Below are 25,455 nucleotides of genomic sequence, written 5' to 3' on the forward strand. Positions count from 1 at the left end.
CCTTCCTCTCTGGTTGCTGCTCCGATGTTCTTGATCCCTCCATTCTGCAGAGAATGGTAATGACATCACTGGTGAAAGGAAACATCAAGTGTACGTATTTGGCTGAAGGTGAATCTGACCGTATACGTTTATCTGCTGTAAGCTGATAGGGTCAGGTTTACCAACAATCTTGCTAGATATGTGTATACAACACAACAAAACAAAACAAAACACAAAATCTAATATCTTTTGTAAAGCTTTGTAACTTGATAGTATGAAACTCAGTCTCTAAAATATCTAACGAAAAATAGAATTACATAATTATGCTGTTCAAAGTCACACTGTCATTATTACTTAAGCCATACTTTTTGTTCCGCGCCTTCTCTCCCCCTCTCTCTCGCTCTGTCCCAGCTCTCTGGGGTCGTATACTTAGATTTTTCTAAGGCCTTTGACCTCGTTGATCATAAAATTCTCCTCAACAAATTATCACTATATCTCAATGGATCTGACTCTCTGTCTTTCTTTCAGTCTTTCCTTGAAAACCGATCGCAACAAGTCTATGTACATGGTGCGTACTCAAGAGAGGAGTCCGTGTTATACGGAGTACCCCAGGGCTCTGTCTTAGGTCCTATTCTTTTCTGTATTTACGTTAATGACCTTCCACTTCACTTCTCTGACAACTCAGTAGAATGCCACATGCTCGCTGATGACACAACACTACGGACACAAAATAGACGTCTTGAAAATATTCAACAATCTCTTCAGCACACCCTTAGAGACATCTCACAATGGTGCTCTGAAAACAACATGGTCCTAAACCCTCTGAAATCTAAATCAATGGTAATTACAACGCGCCAGAAGCATCAGTTGTCCCCCCTCTCACTAGATCTCACCATCAACGGAAACTCAATAGAAAAGGTTAGCGAACACAAACTGCTAGGCGTGATTATCGATGATAAGCTTAGGTGGCATTCCCACATTGAACATCTGTGTAAACGCGTTTCAAGAAATTTATTCCTACTTTCAAAACTTCAGTCAGTCATAACTTTAGACGCCCGAAAAATGTTCTACAACGCCCACATCAAACCTCACATTGATTATGCCTCTGTCATCTGGGATGGCTGTAGTGATGCATTATTCAAAACTATAAATTCTCGTCATCGTAGGTCAGCTAAACTCATTCTGCCTGACCCATCACTAACTACTGACGCAAAACTGACAGCCCTCAATATACCTCAACTTAAACAACAGCTTTTATTTAATAAATCAGTTTTCATGCACAAGATCCTACATGACCAAGCACCCGAATATCTAACTCACTTGTTCCAATCAACACCTTCTCGGTATTCCACTTTCAAGCATAATCTGGCCTGCCCGAAGCCACGCATTGACATATTTAAAACTAGTCTTTCATACTCGGGAGCTTATGTCTGGAACTCCCTACCTACATGCTTAAAATCGACCAGTAACCTTAAAACATTCAAAACACATCTGCAAAAATACATTCAAACATCACTTTAATGTAATGTGCCTGGTTGCTCAAACGTATGTGTGCCTTTTATCCTTCTGAAAATGTGCATGTATGTGTCTTGCGTCAACTTGGTGTGATAAGAATACATTCTCGTGTATTACTCCTTCTAGTATCTAAGATAGTATTACTGCATTTTATATTGGCATGGTGATTCCTTCATAATCTAAGATGGTATATATTAGGTCATGAACGGTTTTTTTTTCTTTTTTTTTTTTTTTTTTTTTTTAAACTTTGCTACCTGATCCTTTATTTGGTTAGTGTGTCGTGTTATGTTGGCTTGCCTTATAAATTAGTTGATCTTCTGTGTGTGTGTGCGTGTGCGTGTGCGTGTATATATATGTGTGTGTGTGTGTTCTGATAATGTATGGTTGTATATCTGTATATCACATGTCGATAAAAAATGATCTTATTCTTATATTACTATTATTGCGTGTGTCTGCGTTTCATCATAAAAAGTTTGTTCCTATGTATTCCCATTTCGATTATAACCATTTTGCTTAGATCAGGACTAGCTGTAAGAAAGGTCCTACGGACCTAATGCTATCTTTCCTGTAATAAAGTTCAATGTTTCAATGTTTCAATGTTTCAATGTCTATCTTTGTCTGCATGGCTGTGTGTTTCTCTCTTTGTCTCTCTCGCTCTCTCTCTTCTAAATTTTCAAGTTAAAGGCACAGTAAGCCTCCCGTAAACCATCACAGAGCTCACCGAGCGTCTACATACAGTACAAGCATACTTCCATTTGAACGCTCACCGAACGGGAACATCCTGGCTGCTTTCTGTCGAGCGTGAGAAATTTTCAAAGAATTTATTTTCGTGGACTTGGTCCTAAACAACAATGGCGCCTCGTCAAGTTGGTGCTGGACGGCTGTTATGATACCGAAAATCACGCCCGGACAGTAAGCCTCCCGTAAACCATCACAGATACTGTCAGGCTTTTACACACAGTACAAACACCCTTTCATTTGAACGCTCACCAAACGGGAACATCCTAGGTGCCCTACGTAAAGAGCGAGCAATTTTTAAAGAATTAATTTTGCAGATTGTCTCAAACACTTTTTGGACCCATCCTGAACTCAGGTCAAACATGAGTTACTTCCCTTCGGGTCTCATTCTATCGATGCAAACTGGCGATAGCCGTGAATCGATGATTATCAAAAAAATTTTGGACCGTGGTGCGTTTTTGCGCTAGACCTAACTTTTAAAATGTAAATAATAAAATTGACAGCTTGTTACACAAACATTCTTTAATCATAAAAGAATTCTTTTTTCATCAAGACAAGATCAGTACAATTCGAAGTTGTGAAAGTTTGAAAAAAGAAAAGCCCGGAAGCAGGGTCACGCAAGGGTCGTAGCAGACGACGGTTTATCAGTGCATATCGCCGTTCCTCTCAACAGTGAAAAGCCATCGCTAGAGTTCTTGTGAACCACAGCCGTTAGTTTCGTGCATAAAAACGTGCTATTGTAAATAAGCTCACATCGAGTCGCATTCAAATGACTAACTGACGACTACATTGTGAAAAAGGGAAACTGGATCACACGGGTTCACGATGGCTCAGGGGTAAGATAAACCACGCAAAAATAAATTCTTTGAAAATTGTTCGCTCTTTACGGAGGGCACCTAGGATGTTCTCAATCGGTGAGTGTTTAAATGAAAGGGTTTTTGTACTGTGTGTAAAAGCCTGACCGTATCTGTGATGGTTTACGGGAGGCTTACTGTGCCTTTAAGATCTTTTAATGCTTTACCTGTTTTCTTTGTCAGTACCATGCTTAGCCGAATCTTGTTTGGGGCACTTCCCCTCATCCTCATCAGAACTGCCGCTGGGCCCAGAGCTCTCTACTAACATGTCAGGAGCATTCCCACCGTAGGCCATCCTTTAGAATAGAGTTGAATAATACGTGTAGGGCGGGGTGAGAGATCAGATGAAATTGATATCTCTTGCTTTGACGGCCATGCAGAGAGAGAAGGGTAGCAAAACAATGACTGATGTTTACAACGTTCTCTGCGCTGCTTAAGGGGTAAAGAATCAACACACACTGATGCCTATTTTTAAGACGGTTACCAATGTAACTAGGGGCGCTATAAAGCCAGTGTCATATTCAACAGCGAGTCTCAGGATGCTCTGGTGATCACTAGTTTGGAACAAACAAACAATCGACCAAAACACAATGGCACACATTCCGACACACTAACACACACACACACACACATACACACACACACACACACACACACACACACACACACACACACACACACACACACACACACTGACAAGAGGACAACGGAACGATCTTCTGTTTTCCTCGATAATTCATCCATTTTTACATTTAGTCAAGTTTTGACTAAATGTTTTAACATAGAGGGGGAATCGAGACGAGGGTCGTGGTGTATGTGTGTGTGTGTGTGTGTGTGTCTGTGCGTGTGTGTGTGTAGAGCGATTCAGACCAAACTACTGGACCGATCTTTATGAAATTTGACATGAGAGTTCCTGGGAATGATATCCCCGGACATTGTTTTATTTTTTTCGATAAATACTTTTGATGACGTCATATCCGGCTTTTTGTACAAGTTGAGGCGGCACTGTCACACCCTCATTTTTCAATCAAATTGATTGAAATTTTTGTAAAGCAATCTTCGACGAAGGCCGGACTTCGGTATTGCATTTCAGCTTGGTGGCTTAAAAGATAATGAATGAGTTTGGTCATTAAAAATCGGAAACTTGTAATTAAAATTATTATTTTATTAAACGATCCAAAAGCAATTTCATCTTATTCTTCGTGATTTTCTTATTTCAAATACATATACATATATATGTGTTATATTTGGTTTACAAACAAGCTCTGAAAATTAAAAATATAAAAATTATGATTAAAATTTATTTTCCGAAATCGATTTAAAAACAATGTCATCTTATTCCTTGTCGGTCCCTGATTCCAAAAACATATAGATATGATATGTTTGGATTAAAAACAAACTCAGTAAGCTAAATCGAATAGAGATACAGAAAAGCGCGACCATTTCCGCACTATTCTGGCTTGTCGATTTCACTGCCTTTGCCACGAGCGGTGGACTGACGAAACTACGAGTATGCAGTGCGTTCAGTTTCATTCTGTGAGTTCGACAGCTTGACTAAATGTTGTTATTACGCCTTACGCGACTTGTTTAATATTGTATCTTTGAAGTGTATGCTTCCTGTCCCTTGGTCCATGAACTGCTCTGAAATCGTAACAATATTGGATTTGTATAAACTAACAAAGAATGCCAGAAGCTGAACAAATAAAATGTAAGTAATCAGTCTTCGGATAGTAAGGTACATTGTCATACAGTATGCTAAAGTTTACTTACGCTTCTGATTCTCTGCCCAGTTCTGAAGTCAACAGCATTAATGTACAGCCTCTCAGTATGCTGTCGCTACAGAATCTTTGATACGAATGTGAGTTCTCAGTCGTCAGTTACAGCAGTATGTAGACGGCCTTACATACTTATACATCCGTATGGCCAAGTTGCTATTCAAAGAAACCCAAGGCTAAGCTATGCGACACAGTTTCCCTGAATCATGGGCAGCCTAAACCCTTCTCAATTCCAAGTTCCTCCTTTGTTGAGTGGGGGGTGGTTTGCCCCCTTCTACTTCCCCCACATACGCCCGCACACACATATCCTTCCCTCATAGCTACCTCCGTCTGCTTATGTGCATACAGATTCTTTGCAATGAGCGCTTCTGCTAGGCAAAGAAGGATAACTCTTTGGTACTTCGCCGCTCGGGGGCGCACGAGTGCCAGGCCTCGCTTTTACTTCCGCCTGCCCCGCTATCTATGCTTTTGCTTTGGACTCGTTCACTCCACGCTCAGTTCGACACTTCTTTTCTTACTTTTATCGCATCAAAACATGTCGAAGCCGTATGGTACCTGGACTTTGCCCGAGTTGAAGGCTGAACTGCGACAGCGGAATGCACGAACTTCGGGTCGGAAAGCAGATTTGGTTGAAAGGTGAGTTCAAAGTTGCTTCAGACTGAAGTTCAGTGATTTCTGTCAAGTGTGTGTCAGTTTGTGATCGCCGAAACTGACTGAGACTGACGTCGGCACGGTTTTGTAGCCTTTATTTTGGGCTTAGTTTGAAATAAGTTACTGCGGAAAAAAATTAAAGGTTCTTGTTTAAAATTTAGTCCAGATTACTGTGATAGTGGCACTTTTGTGCTGACTGAGTAGGCATGTTTTGAGACGTTCGTGAAATATTCTCCCACTCCACTTCCCACCGATCAGCTGTCATGTTCCCTCCACTGTGTGATAAGACTTAGTTTAAATTAAAATGTAATGCAGATACAGACACGTTGCTACACAAAAAAATCATAATTAGAATTAAAATTGTGAAAATCAGACTTAGCAACTTAATTACTTAGTTATAGTCATTGAGTCATTGTCATGGCCCAGTGATGCATTGAGAATTGTTTTTGTTTTATTGGGGGGGGGGGGGGGTGAGGGGGGTTGGACTGTCACAGAACATAAATAAAAGAAGACAATATTTTGAATATTCAGCTATATTTAGTTTATATTTATTAGCTCTACTGCTTGTAGAGTTTACATATGAACATTTAAATATGCACACATTAATTTCATACCTATTGTGTGATTTCAGGTTGGAGTTCTATGGGATGGGCTGAACAAACAACTACATCACTCCCCACATCTACCTGTACCATTAGTACACATAAAAATACCGGATAAACCCGTTAAAGGAACAAAGAAATTTACAATCACTGAGCCTCACATAAGCCTCAATCACTGAGAGGATATTTGGATAATCAACCACCAGTACATACAAGTACACCCCAACAAGGGAAATGAGTAATAGTCATCTATAAATGATTATTCTCAATCGAGAAACAAAATGATAAGGATATGGATTTAAATAGTTGTCCCCTGACGAGGCTACCTTTCAGTTTCCCCCAAAAAACACTATACAATCACACATTCAAAGAAGTTGTCCAAACAGCTTGAAACTGTAAATATAGCCGAAAAGTACCATCTTTGGGAGAGGTACTTAGGGATCTCTGGACTGCCAACTGCATTTGCCGGGTTTCGCAGACTCTTGATTTTTAACCCCCATTCTTTAAATTTAAGAGTTGTTGCAGGTCAGGTTAGTTTCAGTTGTTCATGGTTTACTTGTGTCACTGTGTGATGAATAAAGTGTCATATATATGCCTGAACGAATTGGTGAATGTCTGTGTGTGATGAGTGATAAATGAACGAAGAATTGTGCAATGCATGGATGGCATTTTGTGTTTGGGCAGACTTCTGATAATATAATATTTTTTGCAGTTTGCAGCAAAAGATAAAATTATTATCTGAACTTGATCGGTCAATTCAACTTTATCCATTAGCTGTATATGAAATATCAGGAGGATGCATAACACATTGTCAATCATTTTGCAATTGTTTAAAAAAAATTTGAGTTTATGAATTCAGAATCAGATTGCTAAGACTGTGTAGTGCTATTTGGCAGAATATATTAATCTGTGAAGAATCACTTTGATCTTAATTTGAGCATTGAATGAACTACTGTATAGCTAATATCTCCTTGTAATCTTGCAAGAATGAGCACTGAAGATGTACTGATTCATAGAGTAGGCTTAACTCTCACTCACTGATGCATATAAAAACAACTAAATAAGCACACGCACAAGACTCAGTATTCACTGCTCACAAAATCAATGCATAAAATAAACTGTACACACAGACAAATGTAAGTGTAAAGTTTCAGTTGATTAATCACTAGTACAGTAATAACCAACAGTTAAACAAAACACACAGACCAGCACAAAAAGTGAACAACAGTGATGTGCACCATTATACAACACTCAGTATATGAAATATATCTTGGCAAACAGATTTAAGCCTGCCATATCACATACTGACTGAACACAGACATTCCAGGTACTATGGCTCTGTGGTGGTGACCACAAACTAAACAGTTCCAGCTAGCAGCAGATATTTGGTCAGTCACAATGGCTCACACCTGCATAGATGAGCACACGCTATAATATATGTGTGACTGTTCACAGTTCAGTGTACACTGAACTGTGAACAGTCACACATATATTATAGCACACTCACACATATACTAAATAACCTCTGCTCATGTCTTTCAGTATTGGCGTTAACCGCTAATTACTAGTATTTTACCGGTTGAAACGAGAAAATACCGGAACAAAATTGGCTGCCGGTATGACCGATGAGGTTGATTTTTAGAAGTACCGGGTTTTTTTTTCGCTGGTTAAAAAATAAAATCAGTACTCTGAGTTGGACTCTTACTGGTTCCAACGACCTGCCTACCGTTTTTTTCTGGACATTTTGCATCATTAAAGTTTGCGTACCGGTTTGAAAAAATACTAGCGCCATCACTGGTCTTTACTCAAATCGGATAATGAATTTTGGAATTTACCCATTAGTATCACTAATACATTGATCCACAGCTGCATTCATATAACCAGTGAACAAAAAAGTGCAACAGGGCTTATTTGTGCCCTACGATGTTCAGGTGATACCACTATCCCAGATGCCTTTAGAAACGGATGTGGAAACAAAGTTTATGATTTTCTCAAGAAAACACAAATGACTGTAGTATTATGCAGTACTTGTAGAAAGAAAAGTACGCATTCATATCAAGTTAGGACACGTCTACCTCAGTGTGAGCATGCCTGCATAAAACATAATAGCTTTGGATTTGACTAAAAGAACAAGAACAAACATTATGCATGTTTAGACACGACGTTGTTCCTGAAGTTGCAAAGCGCAAAGTACACAGACACTATGACTGTGGCCTGCTAACCATCCATCGCTTTCTCCTCTCAACATCTTTGGAAAACTTAAATCCCTTTGCTTTGTTGCAGTTCACTACACAACACTTGTTCGGCATTCTTCCGCAAAATATTATCTCTGCCGCTGTGTCCCGGTCAGTGACACGACTGTGTTACCCTTCCGCAGCGAAGCGAAATTGCGGGCGCGCCGCTGGAGCACAGGCCTGATTCTCGTGCGCCACCTAGCGGTAAACCCGGAGAAGCGTGTTTCCAGCAGAAGCGCTCATTGTAATCCATATTTGCCCAAATGTTATTGTTTCCCAAATGATGTTTTAGACTATTAGATGGAATGCCTTATGAACATATGTAGCAGTATTTGAGAAATAATGTGTTATTTTTTAAGAAATGGACTAAATGTGGGATCGCATTAGTTGGTGATATATGTGTTAATAACAGGCTGTTATCCCTAGAACAGATTGAAGTAAAAGTGGGTACTTATCCTTCACTGATGTTAGAGTATAATGTGGTAAAGACTGTGTCACGTTTTAAAGTCAAAAGAATGACCTAAAACGGTCAATTACTGCTAACTGACTAACCACACCACGATCCACTCTCGCAGTCACACAAAAAAGTTACAAACAACAAAAGTATAAGTTCTAGACGTCTGTTTATATACACCAACTCTCCACCTCCCTCTTCTCGTGAAGCCAAAAGTGTTTTTACAACCAAGTCGTAAAAATAACAATGAAGACAACTGACAAAAGCCAGTTAAAGTTTATGAAATAATAAGAACACGCTAAACCGTGTAAAGTTAGAAAACACTTAGCTGCTCTGTAAAAAGTTTAGCCTGTACAGGCGTTAACACTCCACGTTGTCACAACTCAAAGTTCGTCATAAAGGGTTAGAAAGATGACAAGGTGGGGGGCGTGTACGCATGGGTGCATTCAACTCTCAGTGTAACCTGGGTCCATTCGATGAAACGCAGTGGAGCAGTGGAGCATACGGGTGAAAGTTGGAGCAACACCAGTAACAGCCGTAGAACAGCAACCGTAGAACAAAGGACAGCAACAGTGTAGCCCGTCTTCAACAGCAAACAGGTAGCAGCCAGGTAGCAAACGTCCAGTAACCGTACAGCAACACCTCCACCAACGACCAGCAACAAGCGGCGTCAACCAGCAACAACAAGCTGAAACAAGAGCAATTGGTGCAGTGACCATGCCAACAACCCCCCTTTTACCACCTTTAAACATATCTAACTTCCCCCTTCAGCGAGCACGTGGTAGCCTACCAGCAAGGATAGACTTTTAATAACAACTCAAGACATTTTCTCCGCCTCTCCATATCTGCAAAAACCAAATACAGATTACAATTTAGCGTTATAATGAGCAAGTTATACGCTATCATGGAGAAACAAAACAGAGTTTACATTTCACAGACATTGACCGGTCTGGACTGGTATTCAAGAATGCTCTTTAGCGCCACTTGGCCGCATGGTAGCGCTGTTTGAGCTGTAAGTCGCGCTAATCGGCATTCACGAAAGCCCGTTGTGACCCGCCAAAGTCACGTGACGCCTTCACAGTTACAGGACCTACCCCTCGTCTCTACAATCGCTAACACCGTGTTATCTTCGTAATTCAAGATGGCGGCCTTCATGATGTTGGAATATGCCGAGAGAAGAAATCTGAGAAGAAACCGTATTTTCCGGGATCGCATTCATCCTTTGGATAAATATGACGATGTAGATTTGTACAGAAAGTTTTAGGTTTTTATTTCGTCTCTCTTACCTTTGTTTTTTTAAGCGGGGAGCATCCTTCTTCATATTTTTTTTTAATTAAATGTTTACATGTTTAAAGGTGGTCGTCTACATTTTTGCTTTTTTTTCAATAATCTTATGGTTAGATTTCGCTAAAAAGTTATGTCAGATGATGAATGAACCATGGGGAAAAAAGTTATAGAAAAAAAAATATATGTAAAAAAAGATTTTATTTTTAGGTAGCGTGACTCACGCTTCCAATATTTTGTTTTCTGTTTGCTGAGAACATGTGCTTTGCCTAAAAATACTGACCAATCAAATTCATGTCACTATGCTTATAGCCACGCCCAAACAAGTGCAGCAACAGTTTGACACTGGAGCGCTGTCCACGCTTTTTTTAAACGCACAAAATGCACGGGATTTGAGAGGAGTTTTGCGCTTGGCATTTTTCAAATAAGGATATCCTACTATGAGTACTACGCTGGAATACCACAATGAATTTTCAAACGGCTACACTGGCTTCGTCTTTGTCACAGGTCAGTTTTTGTCAGCCTGTTGTTCTTTCTGCGTGTGCCTTCCAAAGGAAGTTTATGGAAGGAAAACACGCCGCCTTTTCGTATTAGCTAAAGAAACAGGTACTACCTTGACTTTATTTTTTTACTTCACTCTTTCCCATGCTCTCGAAGTAGCGGAGAAAGATCAACACAGGTTTACATAATTTAATACGTGGATAGTGTTATAAAAATTCTTGAAATGCAGCACACATTGATCAGGTTAGTCTATTTCTGCTAAATATCAGTATCGTAATAAATGCATCACACACTGTTCAAGCTAGATCATGTTACTTGAATCACAGCACACTCTGATCAAATGTCTATTGCTGCTAGATATCAATTCCGTCATGGTAATCTAACGTGACTCAGCCGCAGCAAACGTTCTTCAGAATTTTCCCTTGGAGGACGTCAAAACAAAAAAAGAATACACATAATGTTTATGAAGTTTTGACTTAGCTCGATGTCATTGAAAAGGTACTCAGGATGATGTGTAGCACTTGGTTGGTCTTGAAAACCGCGCTCCTGGTCTGGGTCGTCACTCTTCTTCTCAAGACACCATCATCAAGTTAATAGCAGTAGTAGTCTGGTTACATCTCTCTCCACAAATACGGCAACATAAGGAAGAGGAAGATGAATGAATCATTGGACCGTGGGTTCCTGAAACAGACCAAAGGGCCATATGTGTTACCTACACAGCCTGTCTAAAAGACTTGGTTTGTTCATATTTTATTATCGTTCTCATTCTATTACTGTGTTTCGGAAAATGGGGATTTGGCAACAGCGCACATTCAAACGTACACAACTTGACAACAACACAATGTACATGACTGACACGATACACTCATCTTCGCCCAGATCCCGTGGAACGATTGTCGGTGCAATAATCACAGTCACTTACCTTCAAAGACAGGGGAACGGCTTTTCTTCCAAGCGTTCTTCGTTCCGTGGATTTGCGGAAAACGACCCTCTCGTGAAACGATTTTTGTTTACGTCAGTACACTTGGATACGTCATTTGGATGGGTACATCACGAAGCGTCCCGGTACCGAAGCGTCCCGGTACCGAAGCGTCCCGGTACCGAAGCGTCCCGGTGCCGAAGCGTCCCGGTACCGAAGCGTCCCACTATAACGCGTCACAGGGGTACCGGGACGCTTTGGTACCGGGACGCTTCGGGACGCTCCTGCGCAGTAGGGCACGAAGCGTCCCGGTACCGAAGCATCCCGGTGCCGAAGCGTCCCGGTGCCAGTCACCACGCACATCCTCGGCTCGCATGCCAATGTATTATATAGCAAAGGGAATGCCTGTAATTCACACAGAGCAATCACTTGGTCTTAAACGTGCACAAGACAAAAACTTTCATACTGAGGGAGCGAGCCAGTCTGAAGAGTACTCGGGTACAGCGCGAGCGTCCTTTATTACCCAAATGAACCCAAACAAACCCAAATGATACAATTTAAAAGTCGGAGGCAGAACTGAAAAGACTTTTTCCGACGCTCACGCTTAGTGAAGCCAGAAAGCGTGTGTGATAACAGACATATCCCTCTTGTGAACGGAAGCCTACGGACTTTTCCCCCGAACTTGTCCACACGGGTACAGTATTTCCAAATTGGTGTGTTGTGAGTACAGATCTAAAGTAAAGTTGGGGAAAAGTTGGACAAAAAGTGATTTTTTTTTACCGAAAGCAAATCAAGGTCTGTGCAAAATTAAAAAAATCAGTGAAGTCAAGGTCAAATCAAGGTCAAGATTAAATTAAAAAAAAAATATGGTTAGTCAAGTCAAGGTCAAATCAAGGTCATTCAAGGTTTAAAAAAAAAAAGTCTAAGTCCTGTGACGCGTTATAGTGGGACGCTTCGGTACCGGGACGCTTTGGTACCGGGACGCTTTGGTACCGGGACGCTTCGGTACCGGGACGCTTTGGTACCGGGACGCTTCGGTACCGGGACGCTTTGGTACCGGGACGCTTCGGGGTGTCCCCATTTGGATACGTCGTGTAATGCGCGAGTAGTCTCGGTTGCCTATTCTATTCTTGACAAGTTCGCGCCTCAAAAAATAATTCATGACAGCCCCTTTCTTGAGAATGAATTTCCCAAATTGAGTCACTATATGAAGCGCGACTTAAATAATCTGCTCCATGGTTGTCACAACCCGGTATCACGCGCACGGTGAAATCGTAGGGCTGTAACTGGAGTGCCCACCTCATCAGACGTGGGTTCGTTGGCTGTCTCTGCAGACACTTTAGTGGTTGGTGATCCGTTTCCAGCGTGAAATGTCTCCCGTATAGATATCTCTCGAATTTTTGGATCCCCCAGACTGTCGCCAAACACTCTTTTTCGACAGTGGCGTACCTGCTCTCGGCACCATTTAGTTTTTTACTCTGGTAGGCGAGAGGTCGCAGAGTCTTGTCCTGTTCTTGCATCAGGACTGCTCCGATGCCTCGGTCGGATGCGTCAGTTCTCAAGACAAACTCTTTTTCATGGTCGGGCATGCACAGTACGGGCGTCTTGCAAATCGCCTCTTTCAGCTTCTCGAAGCTTTGACGACTTCGTTCGTCCCACTTCAGCTTGTCAGGCTGTGACTTCTTTGTCATGTCTGTCAGAGGTATTGCAATGCTCGCGTAAGAGTCGATGTAGGATCGGTAGAAACCGCAAAGACCTAGGAACGAACGCAGTTCCTTCTTTGTGGATGGCGGAGTGGCTGACTTGATCTTGTCAACTTTGTCTGCCTCTGGCCAACGTTTCCCACCTCCGATTTCATGCCCCAGGTATGGCAGCTCGCTGTAGCCGACATAGCATTTCGACGGTTTTGCTGATATGCTTGCGTCTTGCAAACGCTGTAGGACGGCTTTCAGCGCGACCATGTGCTCTTCCCAGCTCTCCGTGGCTATCAAGATATCATCCATGAAATGGAAAACATCGTCACGTTTGAGTGGGCCCAGCAACTTTCGCATCATGCGGTTGAATATGCCAGTTGCTGTCTTGAGACCAAATGGCATGTTCACCCACCGAAACTGTCCTCTCGAGGTGGTGAACGCAGTTTTGTCTCTGTCCTCTTCCACGATTGGAATACACCAGTACCCTTTAGTAAGGTCTAACTTTGTAAAGAACTTAGCCTTCCCTAAGCTCTGGAAGAGATGATCGACATCAGTTATGGGCTCTGCGTCGAACACTGTCACTTTGTTCAACTCACGTAGGTCACAGCAAAACCGGTACTTGCCTCCTTTCTTCTTCACAAGAACGATTGGAGCATTGTACGGTGAGTTTGCCGGTTCAATGACTCCAAGCTTCAACATCTCGTCGATCTCGTCTTCGACCGTTTTCACCATCGCATGAGGTATGGGTCTCGGTCGAACAAACACAGGTTTCTTCTCTGTAAGTTCGATTCTGCACTTCTCCAAGTTGGTAGTAATCGGTACATCAGTCAGATTCTTGGAGAATGCACTACAGATCGCTTTCGCCTCTTTTGTTCTTTCTCTACTCAATTCTTTACAGAAGTTCACGCTTGTGACATCTTCTGTACGAGTAGTTTCCAGCAGAGGAATCATCTTCTGAGTGTCTATTTGGAAGATATCATCGTTCATCGTATCATCTTCCTCGATGACTACGGCGATGTGTTCTTCTTCTTCTTCTTCTTCTTCTTCTTCTTCTTCTTCTTCTTCTTCTTCTTCTTCTTCTTCTTCTTCTTCTTTTTCTTCTTCTTCTTCTTCAGGTGTAACGACAGCAACATCACGCGTGACGATGTCACGTTCCTGATATTCTTTCATCAGGTTGATGTGGTACACCTTTTGTTTCGTCCCGACTTTGACTCTGTAGTCAAACTGGTTGACTTTCTCAGTCACTACGTATGGGCCGCGCCAAGTCAACTCTAGTTTGTTGTGTTTCACGGGAAGCAGAAGTAGCACTTTCTTGCCGACTTCGATCGACCTGAGCGCAGTCTTCCGGTTGAAATACCGGGCTTGCTTCTGTGATGACTTAGCTAGGTTTTCTTTGGCAATCTCACACGTTTCTTCAATCCTGTTTCTGAGGTCGACAACGTATTCTGCCGTTGTCTTCTGTTCACCTTCGACTGATTCATCAGTCCATGCATGTCGTAGAACCTGCATGGGACCTCTGATGGTCTTGCCATACAGCATTTCAAAGGGTGAGAACCCAAGACTGTCTTGAGGTGCTTCGCGGTAAGCAAAAAGCAGTGCTGGGATGAATGTATCCCACAACAATGGCTGTTCTATTGCCAACTTCCTGAGCATGCTTTTGAGCGTTCCATTAAATCGCTCCACTAATCCATTGGCTTGAGGATGGAAAGGGGTGGTAATTTTGTGCTTGATGCTCAGAAACTGGTTCACTTCCTTCATGAGATTGGACGTGAACTGGGTTCCTTGATCGGTGATCACTTCGTCTGGAATTCCCAGTCTCGTCCACATCTCAAATAGTGCTTCTGCCACTGTGTCAGCACGGATATCCTTCAGCGCAACAGCTTCAGGATATCTTGTGGCGTAGTCCACCATAGTCAGAATGTATTGTTTTTTGCTTTCCGACATTGGCTTTATTGGACCAATGATGTCAACAGCGACCCTCTTGAACACGGGATTGATGGTAGGCATCTGTCCCAACGGTGCTTTCTTGGTTCTGCCTTTCGGCGCTGTTCTTTGGCATGTGTCACACGAGAGACAGTAACGTTTTATGACTCCGACAAAACCTGGCCACCAGAACTCACACCGGATTCTATCAGTGGTTTTCTTTTGCCCGAGATGACCTGCCATCGGGTGGTCGTGTCCAAAAGAAAGAACTTTGGTTCTCATTTCTTTGGGAACAACGACTTTACTAGATTCACTCCTGGTTTTGTCGAGGGTTGTCCTGTACAAGATTTCTTTCTTGTAGACATACCTCACACCGTGGAATAATTCTCCTGAAACAGCCATCTGGCGTACTTTTGCCAGTGTTTCATCATCATTTTGAGCCTTCTTGAGATCTTGCGGGGAATACATCTTGTGTATATTTCTGTCATCATGCCTAGTTCCCGGCACAGGTTTCTCATTCCGCTCTTTTTCCTCCTTCTCTTGCTTACGTGTACTGACCGCCGCGTTGGTCTCACCTTGATACCAACTCGGGTCACGTACTGGAAACAAAGGAGTCTTCCTCTTGTTCTGGCCTACACCATACCATTTACCTATGAGGACAGGATAAATGGGATCTTCGAGTATGACCACTTCGGTTTTGGCATCAAAATACGGACAGTCAATGTGGGCCACAGCCGTGGGACACAATTTCCGTGTTTTCTTCTCTGCGAGAGTAGTTTCTTTTTTCTTTGCCAAGTACCTTTCTTCAGGTATAAGGTCGGCACTAACCATAATACCTGAGCACCCGGAATCGCGTAATGCTTTTACGATTCGGCCGTCTAACTTGATGAACACTTCCTCTTTGAAATCCTTCTTTTCGCACGACTTGCACAGCTTGTCAAGATGTACGGGGATTTCTTGTTCATCAAATTCATTTCGAACATGAACTGCGTGAGCGCCTTCTCCCTTATTGGGACAAAATCGCGACAGGTGTCCTTTGCCTCTGCAAAAAAAACAACAGCCTGTGGCTTTCAGTTTTTGCTTTTCATTATCGCTCACGTATTTATGTTCTTTCTGTGACGATTTCTCTTTCGTGTCACTTTTGACGACATTCGAACTCTTCGTGTTCGAAAACGCGCTGCCGCTAGAATGGTTTTGGTGAGATTGCCGTGGCCTGATGTTCGAACGTGATTGTTCGTACTCCGTGGCAATTTCGCCCATTTCTTTCGCAGACTTCGGTTTCCGATCAAGTACGTGCAACATCACTTCGGCAGGGAAGGTGTTCTCTAATTGTTCTCTGAGAACTAGATCCTTCAGATCTGCCACATGTTCATCGCACTTGGCTAACTCGATCCATTTATCGAGGATGCGCTCAAGTTTGGTGACATGTTCTTTGTACGTGTCAGATGGGTTTCGCTTCAGCTGACGGAATTTCTTCCGATATTGATCTGCTGTCAGTTGAAATCCATCATACAACGCATTCTTCAAAGTGTTGTAGTTGCGCGCGTCTTCGAAACTGAGTTTTGCATAAATGGTTCTCGCCTTTCCTTTCAGGAAATACACCATTCTCGTAGCTTTGCGTTCGTCGTCGAGATGACAGTCGGTTGCATAATGTTCAAATTGTGCAAACCAACTCTCGATGTCGTCTTTGTCGTCAAGAAAAGGGATTTTGGGGATAAAGTCGTCATCCTCACGACGCCTCGACGCGTTATTGTTGGCGTTGTCTCGGTGTGCTTCCGTTTGTATCCTCAACTGTTCTAGCTGAAACGCGCGATCGGCTTCTCGTTCACGTGCGCGTTCGAGAACTTCACGTTCACGTTCGAGAACTTCACGTTCACGTTCACGTTCGAGAACTTCACGTTCACGTTCACGTTCACGTTCGAGAACTTCACGTTCACGTTCACGTTCCTCTCGTGCGCGTTCTTCAGCTACAAACTCCCGCAAGTCTTTGCCTTCGAGTCCTAACTCTCGTCCTATCGCCAAAAGTTCGCGAGTCCACTCCAATCCGGATTTCACAGGGTGGATCGGACCTGCACGTTCATTACTTGCAGCGGATACATAAGTCGTTACACGCGCGCCTAACGTCTGAGAATCATTATCGCTCGATTCTCCTTGGGTGTTGACATATGTGTCACCACTTTCAACATCTGAAACTACGGCCTCAGCCGTATTCTGGTTCTGCGGGTCAGCGTTCATTTTTGCTATATGCGCCCTAGTATTCGGGTGTTTGGATGTTTGCATATCTTTTACGTCAACTCACACACAGATATTCACTGAATCAAACTGCAAATACGTGATGCTCGGTTGAAAAACCGATTTGACTAAACTACTTTTCACACACTATTTACTAGAGAGAGAAAACTCCCCCACTATAGAATGAAGTGTTACTTTAGTGAAGCTCACTTTGCTACTTGAATTCATGAACGTTCAACGTTACCTCAGTAAACGTTACGTGTCCCAATGACACAATTTCTCTGAACCATTCTAATATCCTTTTACAACCACGGATACCTAACACTAGAATTTATGGTTCTTCTGGTATATGTCAAACAATATACCGTTCTATCGAGTGAACTTCATTTTAATATCTCATCGGCGCTCCATCAACGTGGACCTTTCGCCTATATTAATATCAACTCGATTCTATCGCACAGTAAGTCGAAATAAGATTCTTCAAGTATCTACTGCTGTATAGACAATAATCTAAATTTCCTAACCCTTACTCTTGGCGTTGTGAAGTGTGACTGTCTGCAGAATCAACTTCACTTCCACGGTCCTTCTGGACGAAGATGAGTGCTATCCCTCGTATATAACCCAATTCGCCCACCAACCTCCCACGGCGACCAACAATATTATAATTTTGTCGACTAAGGGACACAGGATGGCCTGACAGGGTGTTAGTCCACTGTCTTCTGTTATAGCTTTTTGTTTAGCACAGCCAAATAGGGGGAACCAAACTACTATAACATTAGTGCTTTACGTAAATTATTATAGTGACGTCAAAGCCTTGCGTCACTCTTCATTTGGATTATTCCCGTGTGCTGAAGCACACACGTCAGACTCTGTTATCGTTAAATGATGAACTAACTATAAACATGAATAAACACAAAAGTTGATTTATACGATGATGAACATGAACGGACGAACACACAAACGAAAAACGAATAGGGAATTTGTTTGAAGAAAATTTGTTTGGGGAAGCCAAATTGAAATTACGAGTTATAATATCCCGGACGAGCCCCCATATGTCACAGGTCAGTTTTTGTCAGCCTGTTGTTCTTTCTGCGTGTGCCTTCCAAAGGAAGTTTATGGAAGGAAAACACGCCGCCTTTTCGTATTAGCTAAAGAAACAGGTACTACCTTGACTTTATTTTTCTACTTCACTCTTTCCCATGCTCTCGAAGTAGCGGAGAAAGATCAACACAGGTTTACATAATTTAATACGTGGATAGTGTTATAAAAATTCTTGAAATGCAGCACACATTGATCAGGTTAGTCTATTTCTGCTAAATATCAGTATCGTAATAAATGCATCACACACTGTTCAAGCTAGATCATGTTACTTGAATCACAGCACACTCTGATCAAATGTCTATTGCTGCTGGATATCAATTCCGTCATGGTAATCTAACGTGACTCAGCCGTAGCAAACGTTCTTCAGAATTTTCCCTTGGAGGACGTCAAAACAAAAAAAGAATACACATAATGTTTATGAAGTTTTGACTTAGCTCGATGTCATTGAAAAGGTACTCAGGATGATGTGTAGCACTTGGTTGGTCTTGAAAACCGCGCTCCTGGTCTGGGTCGTCACTCTTCTTCTCAAGACACCATCATCAAGTTAATAGCAGTAGTAGTCTGGTTACATCTCTCTCCACAAATACGGCAACATAAGGAAGAGGAAGATGAATGAATCATTGGACCGTGGGTTCCTGAAACAGACCAAAGGGCCATATGTGTTACCTACACAGCCTGTCTAAAAGACTTGGTTTGTTCATATTTTATTATCGTTCTCATTCTATTACTGTGTTTCGGAAAATGGGGATTTGGCAACAGCGCACATTCAAACGTACACAACTTGACAACAACACAATGTACATGACTGACACGATACACTCATCTTCGCCCAGATCCCGTGGAACGATTGTCGGTGCAATAATCACAGTCACTTACCTTCAAAGACAGGGGAACGGCTTTTCTTCCAAGCGTTCTTCGTTCCGTGGATTTGCGGAAAACGACCCTCTCGTGAAACGATTTTTGTTTACGTCAGTACACTTGGATACGTCATTTGGATACGTCGTGTAATGCGCGAGTAGTCTCGGTTGCCTATTCTATTCTTGACAAGTTCGCGCCTCATAATAATAATTCATGACAGTCTTTCCTGATCGAAAGGGGGTGTATTGTTGATATTAATTTTGTAGATAATAGACTCTGCATTTTGATGGTCAAATGGCGATTTCGGTATAAAAATGTAGACAAGGACCTTTAAGTTATCAAACTTTATCAATAAATTAATGTCATGGTAACCAAAAAAACAAAACAAAAACCCATTCCTGCCTAAAATTTTGTTTAAATCAATTTGCTATTATTATAACGTACTCTTTTGCACATGAAGAAAATAAACAAAAATAAGCAGAAGCCAAAGAGTTAAAGTGTTATTTAGAATAAATAAAGTTTAAATTTGTGTGAGTGCGCTCAGCTCGCTCTCTCGTGCAGTCGGTCCCTTCTGCGGGATGGGTTACACCTTCACGGTGTGTCAACTGATTCCGTTCATCCACCGGATGTTTCCGTTCATCCGCAGTATGTGTCCGTTCATACAGCCTCATTTTCGTCACTTGCTTCGGGAAAAACGTTATGGTAAGTCGTGTGGGCAGCGCGCGTGTGTGATATTGAAAGAATAAGGTAGCGAAATGGTTGGGCTATGTGTACGATAAGTACCAAGGTGCTAGTGAATCCTAATAATAACACACTCGGGCCGAACGTGGCAAAATTGCCTGATTTTTTAACATTTTCTTGTTTTTCTCGCTCTATTATCGAATCTGACCCCTGATTTGCACATGATCACCCAACCCATTGCCTGTTACGACATTTCGCTTGAACAGAAGTTTATAGAAACCCATGGCTTTTGTACAATCACTTGTCTTTTGAAAACATACAGATTCTGTTCATACCCCATGTTTCCGTTCGTACAAAAGTGCATGTTTCCCTTCGTACGAAAAGCGTTTCCGTTCATACACATTCGTTAGATCAGAGTGAAACAGGCCCCCACTACAAGTTCTGTGTATTCCAATCGTCTTCAAATAGCACAAAGTACGAATGCGTGTGATATTGGACCTATGTGAACCATCAATCAATCAATCAATATCAATATGAAGCTTATATAGCGCGTATTCCGTGGGTACAGTTCTAAGCGCTTGTCGAAGAGTTGTCAACACAGGACTAACAAAGAAACTAACATCTTCAGACGGACACGAGCCCTATCACACACTAGCAAACCCTGGCAAACAAACAACTGTTTAACAACAATGTGCACATCAATAGCTAGGTCCAAACAAAATAATATTAAGCACAAAGAAAACACCTCTCACAGAGCACAGCACAAGAATGTCTTTTGGGGCACAACACATCACGTCGAGCATGAAAGTCGCAGCCAGCTACGGGAAGAACTGAGTCTTCAACCTACTCTTGAACGCGTCAAGAGAGGGGCTCTGGCGAAGCTCAAGCGGCAGGGAGTTCCAGACGGAGGGGCCCGCGGAGGGAAATGCACGCTGACCAGCAGATGCGAGTTTCGAGCGAGGGATGTGGAGGCGGAGAGGGTCAGCAGCAGAACGAAGGGGACGGTCGGAGGGCTGGGTGTACAGGTCCAGGGAGGATTGAAGGTACTCGGGAGCAGAGTCGTTGAGACACTTGTAGACCAGAGTGGACAGTTTGTAGGAGATTCGGGCGTTGACAGGGAGCCAGTGCAAGGAGCGAAGTAGGGGGGTGATGTGGTCTCGCTTCGTCTTCCTCAACGTCAGCCTGGCAGCGGCGTTCTGGACTCGTTGTAGGCCATGAATGGATGAGGCGGGGAGGCCAGCCAGAAGGGAGTTGCAGTAGTCCAGACGACTGAAGATGAGGGAGACAACCAGCTTGACACAGGCGTCGTGGGTGAGGTAGCGACGGATGGAGGCGATGCGTCGTAGGTGGAAAAAGCAGGTCTTGATGATGAAGGAGATGTGTGTCTGCATGGAGAGAGTGGAGTCGAGAAAGACGCCAAGGCTCTTGACAGCAGGGGAGAATGGAACAGTCGCGTCATCCAGCTGGAGGTCGGTCACAGTGAGGGAAGCAATCTTCTGTCGTGTTCCAACGAGAAGGGCCTCCGTCTTCTCACTGTTCAGCTTCAGCTTGTTCTCAGTCATCCAGTTCTTGATGTCAGTGAAACAACTGGAGATGGATCCAAGGAGATCGTCAACGTCCTCCGGCTTGGCGCTGTTCTGGAGCTGCGTGTCATCGGCAAAGGAGTTGTAGTTCAGGCCGTGGCGTTCGATGACCAGGGAGAGGGGTTGGGTGTACAGGGTAAAAAGGACATAAGATGAATTGAATTTGCATAAAACAGTTTTGTGTCCGTTCGTACTGATTTTGACGGGAAAATGTGTCCGTTCGTACCACTTTCATCAAATTGTTTCCATTCGTACGCTTTTCAGTAATGTGTTCGGTGACGGAGGTTTCTGGGTGTTTTGATAAGAACGAAGATTAATTTATGTAGTTTTGCTTGCTTTGCAGCACGGTAACTAAGACTGAACTAAGTAACATGTACATTTGTATTTACTCCTATCATGCCATTTGCTTCACCTGTGATAATCATGAGCAGAATTTAGATAAATTATCCAGGCTCTATCAGTCCTTTTTACATTTCGTCAAGTTTTAACTAAATGTGTGAACATGAATGGGGAATCGAAACGAGGGTCGTGGTGTATGTGCGTGTGTCTGTCTGTCTGTGTGTGTGTCTGTGTATGTGTAGAGCGATTCAGAGAAACCTACTGGACCGATCTTCATGAAACTTTACATGAGGGGTTCTGAGTATGATATCCCCAGCATTTATTTTTTATTTTTTTAAATAAATGTCTTTAATGACGTCATATCCGACTTTTTGTAAAAGTTGAGGCCGCACTGTCACACCCTCATTACATTTAGTCAAGTTTTGACTAAATGTTTTAACATCGAGGGGGAATCGAAACGAGGGTCGTGGTGTATGTGCGTGTGTCTGTGTGTGTGTCTGTGTGTGTGTGTGTGTGTGTGTGTAGAGCGATTCAGACTAAACTACTGGACCGATCTTTATGAAATTTGACATGAGAGTTCCTGGGTATGAAATCATTTTTTTGATAAATGTCTTTGATGACGTCATATCCGGCTTTTCGTGAAAGTTGAGGCGGCACTGTCACGCCCTCATTTTTCAACCAAATTGGTTGAAATTTTGGTCAAGTAATCTTCGACGAAGCCCGGACTTCGGTATTGCATTTCAGCGTGGTGGCTTAAAAATTAATTAATGACTTTGGTCATTAAAAATCTGAAAATTATAAAAAAAAATAAATTATAAAACGATCCAAATTTACGTTTATCTTATTCTCCATCATTCGCTGATTCCAAAAACATATAAATATGTTATATTCGGATTAAAAACAAGCTCTGAAAATTAAATATATAAAAATTATTATCAAAATTAAATTTTTGAAATCAATTTAAAAACACTTTCATCTTATTCCTTGTCGGTTCCTGATTCCAAAAACATATAGATATGATATGTTTGGATTAAAAACACGCTCAGAAAGTTAAAACAAAGAGAGGTACAGAAAAGCGTGCTATCCTTCTTAGCGCAACTACTACCCCGCTCTTCTTGTCAATTTCACTGCCTTTGCCATGAGCGGTGGACTGACGATGCTACGAGTATACGGTCTTGCTGAAAAATGGCATTGCGTTCAGTTTCATTCTGTGAGTTCGACAGCTACTTGACTAAATATTGTATTTTCGCCTTACGCGACTTGTTGTTCTTTTACATTAGTCAAGTTTTGACTAAATGTTTTAACATAGAGGGGGAATCGAGACGAGGGTCGTGGTGTATGTGTGTGTGTGTGTGTGTGTAGAGCGATTCAGACTAAACTACTGGGCCGATCTTTATGAAATTTGACATGATAGTTCCTGGGTATGATATCCTCAGACTTTTTTTCATTTTTTTGATAAATGTCTTTGATGACGTCATATCCGGCTTTTTGTGAAAGTTGAGGCGGCACTGTCACGCCCTCATTTTTCAACCAAATTGGTTGAAATTTTGGTCAAGTAATCTTCGACGAAGCCCGGACTTCGGTGTTGCATTTCAGCTTGGTGGCTTAAAAATCAATTAATGACTTTGGTCATTAAAAATCTGAAAATTGTAAAAAAAAATATTTTTTTTATAAAACGATCCAAATTTACGTTCATCTTATTCTCCATCATTTGCTGATTCCAAAAACATATAAATATGTTATATTTTGATTAACAACAAGCTCTGAAAATTAAATATAGAAAAATTATTATCAAAATTTTTTTTTCGAAATCAATTAAATTACATATTCTTACTCCGAATCACATAAAGCATTGTCACAGACTCACATGCTAGGTACTGAAAACGCTAACCCATCAAAAGCATTTTAAGGGAAGCAACCCACTCCAAAAAAGGCTGAATTAGCCATGGTAATGGGCAGGTTCTCCGGGAGTTACCTCCCATATGGCTACTTCCCATCAACCACCACATGGCCCATCATTCGTCTTTTCAGCAGCGTGGTGTGAGGGTGCTCTGAATTTTCACTAGACAGCGGCTAACTGTGTGAGCTTTTTGCCTGCCAGCCGCGTTAACCTGTCGTTCTCCCGTGTGGGCGCCAGCCTTGGTGAGCCCGTTCTTGTTTGTTTCCAACTTTCCTTGTTGTTGTTGCTGATGTTTCGTCCCTAGGACATAGTTATCAGTAACTGTTGGTGTTGCCGCCATTTGCATTTCGTCAGCTTGCTGTCGTTTTCATTGTTTGGCATGTAACCGGCGCTTGCTTCTGTAATTTGTTCTGCAAGCTTGGTTTTTCTTGTTGCTAACGTTCGTTTTGTTTACGGAATTTTCAGTCCGTGTTTTCTACTTACGTTGTTTGCTGTATTTTCGTCTTACGTTTGTGCTTTTTGTCAAGTCATTATGGCTGACTCTGACAGACGTAAGGGCAAGGGCGACGTGAAGGGCAAGATAAAGCCCAAGTCGTCTTCTTCTAAGCTGGTAGTACTTGTTACGGATGCGGAACGCAATACTGTACTTTCGGTTACGATTTCACCTCCGAGGGAGGCTACGGAGGCTCGTCCTTCTTCTTCGGTTGTTTCTGCGCCTTCCCCTTTGTCGGCGCCGGAACAGGGGGCACTTGTGTCCTCTTTAATTAAGTCGTTAGTTCCAGAGATCCGGTCTTTGGTGCAACAGGAAATGCAGCGTTCGTCGGCTTCCGGCAGTGCTGCGGTGCCTCCTTCCGTGGGGGGTGTACAGTCCCTCTCTTCTCTGGTGGCTTCCGGTTCAGGGGTACAACTTCCTGCCTCTGCCTTTACCACTTCTGTCAGTGGACATCCAAGTAAGTCGACTTGGTCCCACAGGCCTCGCGAGGCGTCGGGACACTCCCTGCTGGGAGACAAGTCAATGGGGCAGAGTCGCACTCTGCATTCTCCTGGTGACTCGTCCTCCCGTTCCGGCTTGGACGTTGGTAGCCAGTCTGTGCTTTATGCTGATGTCCGTCCCCGCCAGAATGTCCGGGACTGTGACTCTCAGCAGCAGCTTCCGTTTACGGTCGCCGCATTTCCGGCTTCGGCCGGAAGCACAGTTCCTGTCCTCACTTCCCGCTCAGCCGGTTGTGAGGGTATGGATTACAAGCTGGCCTCAGGGCCTTGCGGCCACCGGCCACAGCCTGCTCCGGTTTCGGCCGGATACGCTGCCCCTCTTCCGAGTACATCAGCTTGGATCCCGGAGAAGGAACAACAGCGTTCAGGTGGCACATGCTGTGCATCAGCTGGGGCGGTCGTCTTCGTTCCCGGACGGGATGTCGACTTCCGCTCATCCACTTCCGGTCGTTTCTGATGCGTTTTCGGCTTTCCCTTTGCCTGCTGGCCGCGGGGTGAGCCAAGAACAATTTCGGCGTCACGACTTTCCGGTTTCCGGACAGGTCGCGGACGTTTCGGCTTCGGTTGTGGATGATTACGATCCTCCGTTTGACCAGTCTGAGGTTCAGTCTCAGGTTAGCGAGGATCCGCGTACGGGATTTCCGT

At 42.9% G+C, this 25,455-nt stretch overlaps 1 protein-coding gene and 1 long non-coding RNA gene across 2 annotated transcripts in view; one reads left to right on the forward strand and one right to left on the reverse strand.

Annotated features, from left to right (window-relative positions):
* Positions 1-25,455, reverse strand: part of LOC138970986 (adenosine deaminase AGSA-like) — a 396,962-nt gene that overhangs the window by 327,002 nt on the left and 44,505 nt on the right. The window lies entirely within an intron of this gene.
* Positions 5,264-6,708, forward strand: LOC138970980 (uncharacterized). Its single transcript, XR_011457135.1, has 2 exons — positions 5,264-5,497; positions 6,144-6,708. It is a non-coding gene; the product is annotated as an uncharacterized lncRNA (long non-coding RNA).

This window comes from Littorina saxatilis, linkage group LG7 (genome assembly GCF_037325665.1).
Source record: "Littorina saxatilis isolate snail1 linkage group LG7, US_GU_Lsax_2.0, whole genome shotgun sequence".
Classification (NCBI taxonomy): Eukaryota; Metazoa; Mollusca; class Gastropoda; order Littorinimorpha; family Littorinidae; genus Littorina; species Littorina saxatilis.